The 7,969-nt window shown below is 41.7% G+C and overlaps 1 long non-coding RNA gene across 1 annotated transcript; it reads left to right on the top strand.

Moving 5' to 3' along the window:
* The first annotated feature begins 1,918 nt into the window (after positions 1–1,918).
* On the top strand, positions 1,919–3,818 carry LOC144255289 (uncharacterized). The gene is made up of 3 exons (XR_013343709.1): positions 1,919–2,086; positions 2,312–2,408; positions 2,758–3,818. It is a non-coding gene; the product is annotated as an uncharacterized LOC144255289 (long non-coding RNA).
* Positions 3,819–7,969: the final 4,151 nt, after the last annotated feature.

Genomic DNA, 7,969 nt, shown 5'->3' with positions numbered 1-7,969 from the left:
ATTTAATTCTATAAGTGTAAGTTTTAGTAGTTTCTTTTGCATAATAAAACAAAAACAAACTAAAAGCATATTTAGATTATTTCTTCTTTGACTGAGCACCTGGTAGAAGTTGGAAAATACTTCTGAATTTTTTTTTTCCTTAGGTTTCTATTCCTAAGTGACTTCTGGTTGCAACTTAAAAAAAAAATCAAGAAGTGTTTTTCATCTTGCATCATTGATCGACTGATCTATTCCCCTCCTAGATGCTTTGATTCATGAAGAGTGCTTAGTTTTACATTCTTCAATGGGCATCAAGGTGAATGACAAATTCTAGACTTACATATTGACTTCTAAGTAAGGACATTGACATCAATCATTATACAAAGATGAACTATAATTTTTAGGTTTTATGAATATTGAATGCATTTAAAAAAGTGAAACCAAATTCTCCTAGTATTTAAACAATTGATCTAAACACATGAATTAGATGCCCTTAGAAGCTGCATTAAAATACACTACAGAATTGGTAATATGCAGAAGAGGAGTGTTAGTGTTGGTGGTGAATCTGTTCAGGGAAAGGAGGTACAGGGAAAGTGAGCTTCACATTATCAATGCATTTCAGGTACCTTAGTTCCAGCCTTCCAGAAGTGATGCCCAAATAAAATTTAGACACCAAACATTATCCACAGAGTTCAGGTGGGTAATACACATACAGCCCAATACCCTGTACAGAGAAAGCATCTGGATATTCCTAGGTCTCTCTGACCTGTGGGATATGTGAATTCAAATTAGCATCAACAAGTCTGAAGAATCTCCCATGGACACCAACAGGCTCCCTGATGCATGCCTTGGCCCCTGCTTCACTCTGTCTGGGCTCCATTGGCCTAAGGTCGTTCCCAAAGGGGAGTCAGGGTGACTGTGAGGTCCGTGGTGGAGTGTGTGGGGCAGATCCCTCTGTCTGTGTGTCACACTTCATCACTTCTGCCTGCAGGCAGCTCAATTTGGACCCAAGGCTTACAATGGCTTTCATCCAAACAGCCTCCAGGAGGGACATCCTGCAGTTACTTTCTTCATAGAGCATCAGACTAATTTTTTGGCACTGCTTGGGAAAACCACAGTGTCCTCTGCCATCCACCTGGCGTCATGTGTTTATGGAAGCCTGTGCTGCTCCACGGTCCTTCTCCTTCAGGCCAAGCCTCCCAAAATGTGGACATAAACTCATGCAAATAAGTGCTTTGAGGGTCGTAGTGTAGAAGGGCAGGGTTTGTAGCCCCTAAGTCTGAGCACATTGTTTCATTACTGTTCCTATATTTCATTTTAATGGATCACTTTGGATGGTGATTTAAACTTACAGTGATGTTTGGGTCTCAGTAGGTTAAATAGATCCAGAAGTTTTCATGTAAGCTTTTTTTGCGGTTCTGACTGTATGGAATCTTTAAGAAATTTATTACCTATACGTGGTAGTGCAGATAGAGAAACCATCACACAAAATGAAGAGGAATTGAAGAAAATCTATGAAAGACCAAAATAAGTCTGCCGTGATGGTTTTGGGGAATGGTTCTGATATTGAGAAGCGTGGGGGAATTCAGTAGTCAGTGACTTCTGCATGATATTTGCATGCAGAGAACTTTAAAAAGGTTACGTTTCTTTTCCATGTTCATATTTACTTTGTGTTAAGGTTATAGGATCTCTGTTGGCGATGTTGCTGATGCTATTTTTTGCAAACTCAAAATCAGTGTTCAAGTGGAATGGGATGGAAATTTTGAACTCCAGCAACAATAAATATATTTTATGTTCCTCTAACATTCAAGCTGCACTGTGTCTAAGAGTCAGTGAAAGTTGTTTTTACCTTGAACTCTGGAAGCAAGAAAGAAACTTTTGTTTAACAGTTTCAGAGATTTTGTCTTTGCACTTACTGCAAAGTCAAATGTAGATATAATCCACTTTAAGTGGTTTTGGCGAAATACCAAGTATGCCTGTTTTTTGATAAGGGGAGAAAGCACAAAACTTTTCGTGAACACACATTTTACCTGTGTTACAGATATAAGCCTGATGTCCATGCAGCCTTTGATCCAGTGGACCTATTAAATACAGTCCTGCACAGGAAGTAGGTGGTTGGTATGAAACTCAAGACATCTTTCTGATTCATGTTAATAATGTCTGATTCTGAATTTATAGAGTATCACATAAAAGGACCCTGTTTATATATTCTTTATTCCTTTCTTCTCAAGATGTAGAACTTTATACAATGTTTTGAAAGAAATGGTCTGAGGGTATTCAAGATGGATCAAACAAAAATCATTTATTAGGTGTTTTACTGTGTTCTCTCTAGGATTCCTTTACAAAGATATTTGGCAATGGGACAACTGTGTGTGTATCTCTCTTTTTATCCATCCATCTATCCATCCATCTATCTACCCACCACGAATGTATGTGCTTTTCGTGTATCTGTTTATGTTTTTGACTCACCATGGTTTGATATGCATAAAGACTGTAAGCTCCCTGAAGGGCAGGGCTGTGCTCCACTGCTGTTTTTGTTAACCCTGTAACACCTAGAGGAAGGCTCTCAAGAAAGAAAGCATCAGCTTATAATCATATCAACATTAGATTCCTGAAGATGTCTGTCCACTGACCTGTGGTTTATATACTTATCTGTTTGGGTAGATTGGGTGGGTTTCAGGCATTGTTGTAGAGATGCTGAATTTGATCCTCATAGAGAGTGAGCGATTTACGATTCCCTCTTCGTCTTTCACCCCATCCATTTCCTGCATCCCACAGCTGGACACTTAATGTTGAGAGGAAGCGGTGTCGTCACCCTGCAAGTCTGGCAGAGCGAAGTGCTGCTGATAGACGGTATGTTTGGATTCGTGGGTTGGGTAAGCAACGCTGGATAGAAGTCTTCCCACGGAGCACAGGACTTCTCCATCACCACTGGTACCTGGCCTGTGGGACCAGAGGGTGTATCAAACTTCACTGGACACAACAGAGAGCAAACATCAGTGGGATTGAAAATGAGGTTTCCAAATGAACAGCGCAGTGGACACCATGGTGCCTTCAGCGTTTCTAAGTTTTTAAATTTGGTTCAGCCCTAAAGTTGCTGGACCCATCTTTGCCTAACTTTCACCTGATCCTGGGCATTGGAGATAGCGGAAAGTTGCATGGAAAAGGGACCAACTATGACAAACTTGACTCACTGGACACATGCTATCTTTGTCTGACAACTCATAACAAAACTTTCCTGTCTCCAAGAGTCACAGTGGGAAGCTTAACATTTACTTCAAGTATTCTGGGATGGACATTTTAATGGTTTGGCTTGTCCTTGGCATTGTGCTATGTGCTGATACCATCTCATCTGATTCAACAAGCAGTTTATTGTGCATATACTACATGCCAAGTGATGGTGCAGATGCTGAAAAGAGAGTGGAACCTGAGACAGGCACAATCTCAGCCCCTGAGTAATGAGAGCAGATGACAAGAAGGGAATGACCCTGTCATTAATGTGATGAAAGAATGGTCCCCTGAGACAAAAATAGCTTTTCTAGAGGGTTAAGCCTTCTAGAACTTTCTGGTTACCTTAGATTGCTCAAACTTCTTTGTGCTTTTACAGGTTGTTTCTGGGCTTGGGAGTTCTGAAATATTGTGAAAGCAACCTTGAAGAGGGTGTGGCGGGTACTGTGCTGAAATCTAGATACCAATCAAAGGAAGGTCTTATACTAGAACCTTCCTTAATTCAGATATTTTGTATCCATTTTGAGGATATAACTTGTATCACATATATGATCATTTCCATTATATTAATATAATAGTAGTATGTGAACATTTGATCATGTTTAAAATGATCCAGCTAGAGGCTGGGGTTATGGCTCAGTGGTAGAGCACTTGCCTCACATGTGCAAGGCACTGGGTTTGATCCTCAGCACCACATAAAAATAAAAAAATAAAATAAAGGCATTGTGTCCATCTACAACTAAAAATATATTTAAAAGAATGATCCAGCTTCTTGGGATGCCAGGGCCAGAGGATGGCAAGTTCAAGGCCAACCTGGGCAACTCAGTGAAAACCTGTCTAAAAATGAAAATTACAAAGGACTTGGGAGGTAGAGCACCCTTGGGTTCAATCCCCAGTACTACAAAAAAAGAAAAAGGGGGAAAAAGGATTTTGTTTTATGTCTCAAATAACTTTTCAAAGTCTAAAAGCCATCTATGAGGAAAAAACAAAAACAAAAACACAGCTTTAAAGCAAAATGGAGTCCTATTTGGTACAGTCATTTATTTAAAGATGAGGTGGTACATTATAAATGCCCCATACCCAGTGGTCTCCATCAAGTATCTCCTTTTGTAGAGCTATTTAACTCTTTTGGAATTTCTTTGCGCCATTTTCAAATGCTCTCAAACTTAATTGCTATGCAACGTTATTAGGCAGACTTAGTGTTCAGCTACCTTCCAGGGATTAGTCCACATTCCTTTCACTAATGTGAAAGCAGGAAAATGAGCAACACCCAATTGGCTCAAAAGCACATGCTGGGAGAAAGAGATGGAGTGTTCCACGTCCCACCAGCCTGGCAGCTTAGTTTGCAGTGATGAGCTGGAGAAGACGACTGTGCAAGAGAAGTGCCAATGACAGCACTGGTTAGTGGGTTCTGAGTGTGTCAGGAAACCAGAGACCTGGTTTATATAACTCAATCCACTGAACATCTACTGAAGCAGATGCTGATGTGCCCATTTTACAGGGGCAAAACTGAGTCTTGGCTTTCATGTCCACTTGCTCTCCATCACAGAGTCAGTACTAGATAAACTGGGGTTTGAATCCAGATCCATCTAATTCTATACTCAGGCTGTTGGTTTCCACATGGGACTAGATTCAGACCTTCTTGCCAGTATTCCTTTCTAAGGGACAAGGTAAGTGTGCTCAATTCTCTCTTCAATCTATAATGATATACACAGAGCTGGTATCACTTTAACATTATCCATTAGTACTCTGGGAATTCTGGAGTGTCAAACAATTGCAAAAGGTACATACAATGTTGCATAAATATCACAAATATCCAGAGGTAGACCATGTGGTCTGTGTTTGGGCTGGTGGCAGGGTGCAGAGGGAAGAGCATGGGTGTGAGGCTGTTCTGGCCTGGGCTGGAGACATGGTCCCACACGGCCAGCTGAGTGAGCATGACCTGTCTCTTTCTCTCCCCAGATCCAATTTCCCCACCTACAAAGTGGGGCTGAACATATCTAACTTGAAGGGATGTTAGGATAACTGGAAGTCATAAATCACAAATGTCTGTGTAGTGTCATAAAGTTGCTAATTGCCTCCCACTCAATAAGTGGTTGGAAAACTCCTTGGCAGTAAAGGTGCTTTTACTTTCCTGCTTAGCAACCATCCACCTGAGCCTATCGTGCTTATGGAATGAAACCAACCTAGTGGCCCTGCCCGAACTGATCTGCCCATATCATCAGCCCCATTTCAGCCACTCTCCCTTTCACTGTTTTTTTTTTTTTTTCTCATTCTTCACACAGGCCAAATGTTACCCTTCAGCCCCAGGATCTTTGAACATGATTCTTTGGCTCAAAAATCCTGTTTTACCCTCTACTCTTTCTCATCTTTGAGGTCTCAACATAAATATCAGTGACCCAGAGAATCATCCTTGAAATCCCCAAATGTCAGACCTCTATCTTACATTTTCCCAGAGTGCCCTTCCCATTGGGGAAACTCCTCCCAGTGGTAATTATGTACTTACTTCACATTAATTGTTTAACATCCGTCTCCATCACCAGCATGTAACCTCAAGAGGGGAACCATCTATAGTTTGTGATTTGAGGCATCATTAGCTGGTATTCTAAATAATCACTGAATTAATAAATAAGTTGACCAAGGATAGCCTTACTTCAAAGAGTCCCCATGATGTTTCCTTATCTTAGTTTGTTAAAAGAAGACCATGTGATGTGATCCACCAAGGCACTGACCAAAGTCGCAGGCCCCTTTCACCCCCCGATGAGAACAAAACTTCCTCGGGGACCATTCATCACCTGTGATGCGGCAGCCTTGTGTACCCCTTGAGCCTCATTCACTGACCAGAGTGACACACTGGATGAGAACAAGATATCACCTCCCTGAAACAGATGCTTCATTTTATGATGGAAACGGCGAAACCGGAGCCTGCAGGTGCCGGGCTGACACGTGCTCTGTGGAGAATCATTAGAGTCTCTTTAGAGAACCGGGTTTACTCTGTGTTTAATCAGCCCCAGGCAGAAGAAATGGCTTCATTTCAGCTGACGAGAGCCAGATCACAAAAGCAAGATAGATGGCCAATAGGGCTCATCACTGTAAGCATATTGTCTTGATTTGCAGGAACACCCATGCTAATCAAGAGGGAGAGCGCGACTCAGCTAGCATTGACGATCAGTGGGTTTAACTTGCTGAACGCCTGTTAAGGAAAAGCTCCTGTTCGTTTTCTTAATTAATATTTTAAGGAAAGTGAGGACCATCAAACACATTCCTCAATCACTTCAGAAGTTCTTTGGTGTGGGATTCAAACCACTTAAGGAAGGACTTTTCACACCCGAAGTCTAAATCTCCACCCATAAAAAATATTAGGAAGGGTCATCCGTTCACTGCCTTGTGGGTGTTTGTTTCTTTTGGTCCAGGGGGATCAAACTCAGAGGCATTCAACCACTGAGCCACATCCCTAGCCATAATTTATCTATTTATTATTTAGAGACAGGGTTTTGCTGAGTTGCTTAGAACTTTGCCATTGCTGAGGCTGGCTTTGAACTTGTGATCCTCCTGCCTCAGCCTCCCAAGCCACTGGGATTACAGGTGTGTGCCGCGGCACCCTGCCATCCATTTATTCTTTTTTTTTTTTTTTTTTTTAAAGAGAGAGTGAGAGAGGGAGAGAGAGAGAGAGAGAGAGAGAGAGAGAGAGAGAGAGAGAGAATTTTTAATATTTATTTTTTTTTTTAGTTCTCAGCGGACACAACATCTTTGTTGGTATGTGGTGCTGAGGATCGAACCCTGGTCGCACGCATACCAGGCGAGCGTGCTACCGCTTGAGCCACATCCCCAGCCCCATCCATCCATTTATTCTTGATGCTTTTAATACACATTCTGTTTGCTAGTTGATCTGGAAATAGCCACAGATAGAGAGGATGTCATGTCTTACGTGGTCTTTGTTGGGCCTTTAGAGGTCCTCATAGTAGCCCAATCCTCTACTTGGGTTCCCGGGCACCCCGCCAGCCCCAGTTTTATTGAGGTGTATTATGAGCCTGCTGTATGTTAGATCTCCCAAAATTATTTATCATGCATAACTGAAAATCTGTACCCTTTGACACCTCTCTGTGTCACCTTCTCTCCAACCCTGGAACCTCCATCTACTCCCTGACACTCTGCTTGCTTTTGGTCTGCCAGAACAGTCCTTGGTGAAATATTGTAAAATAGATATTTGGTTCAGTGGCAGTTAGCTTCCCAATTGCCAAAAATTGCCAGAAAAAAAAATTGGAAGCCTGTGTGATAGCAATAACATATCTGAACTCAGCATCCTTGCCAAACCCCTCTTATTTGAAGTAAAAGCAGATAATGAGTAGTTTGGGTACTTACAAACAAGTGGATGCTTTAGAGTCATTTGGTATGTGTCACAGCCATGTTTTCATTACATCCCCTGAGCATTAGCACAAAGAGCTTTAACAGCCCTCCCCACCCCAATGACTCTTTTCCAGATGTTCTGAAACAACATCAAGTGACCCAGTTTACCCCTGAGAGGTTTATAAAGGTGCATTTATGGAGAGACTGGCTGAGCGAGGCTGAGATATTCCCTTGGCGGCTTAGTTCCTAGATAATCTCCCTGAACACGGTATCGAATCTTACTTTACCTAAGGCACATTGAAGACGGTTTTCAGAAAACGATATGCTAAATGCTCCCAAAGTGAAGAAGAAACTTAAGAAGCTTAACAATGGATGTAGAAATATTATCATCAGCTATCGGAGTAATAGTATCCAG

Source organism: Urocitellus parryii, chromosome 6, assembly GCF_045843805.1.
Source record: "Urocitellus parryii isolate mUroPar1 chromosome 6, mUroPar1.hap1, whole genome shotgun sequence".
In the NCBI taxonomy this organism is placed as follows: domain Eukaryota; kingdom Metazoa; phylum Chordata; class Mammalia; order Rodentia; family Sciuridae; genus Urocitellus; species Urocitellus parryii.
The sequence above is the reverse complement of the archived record's forward strand: the minus strand, read 5'-3'. Positions and strand labels throughout refer to the sequence as shown.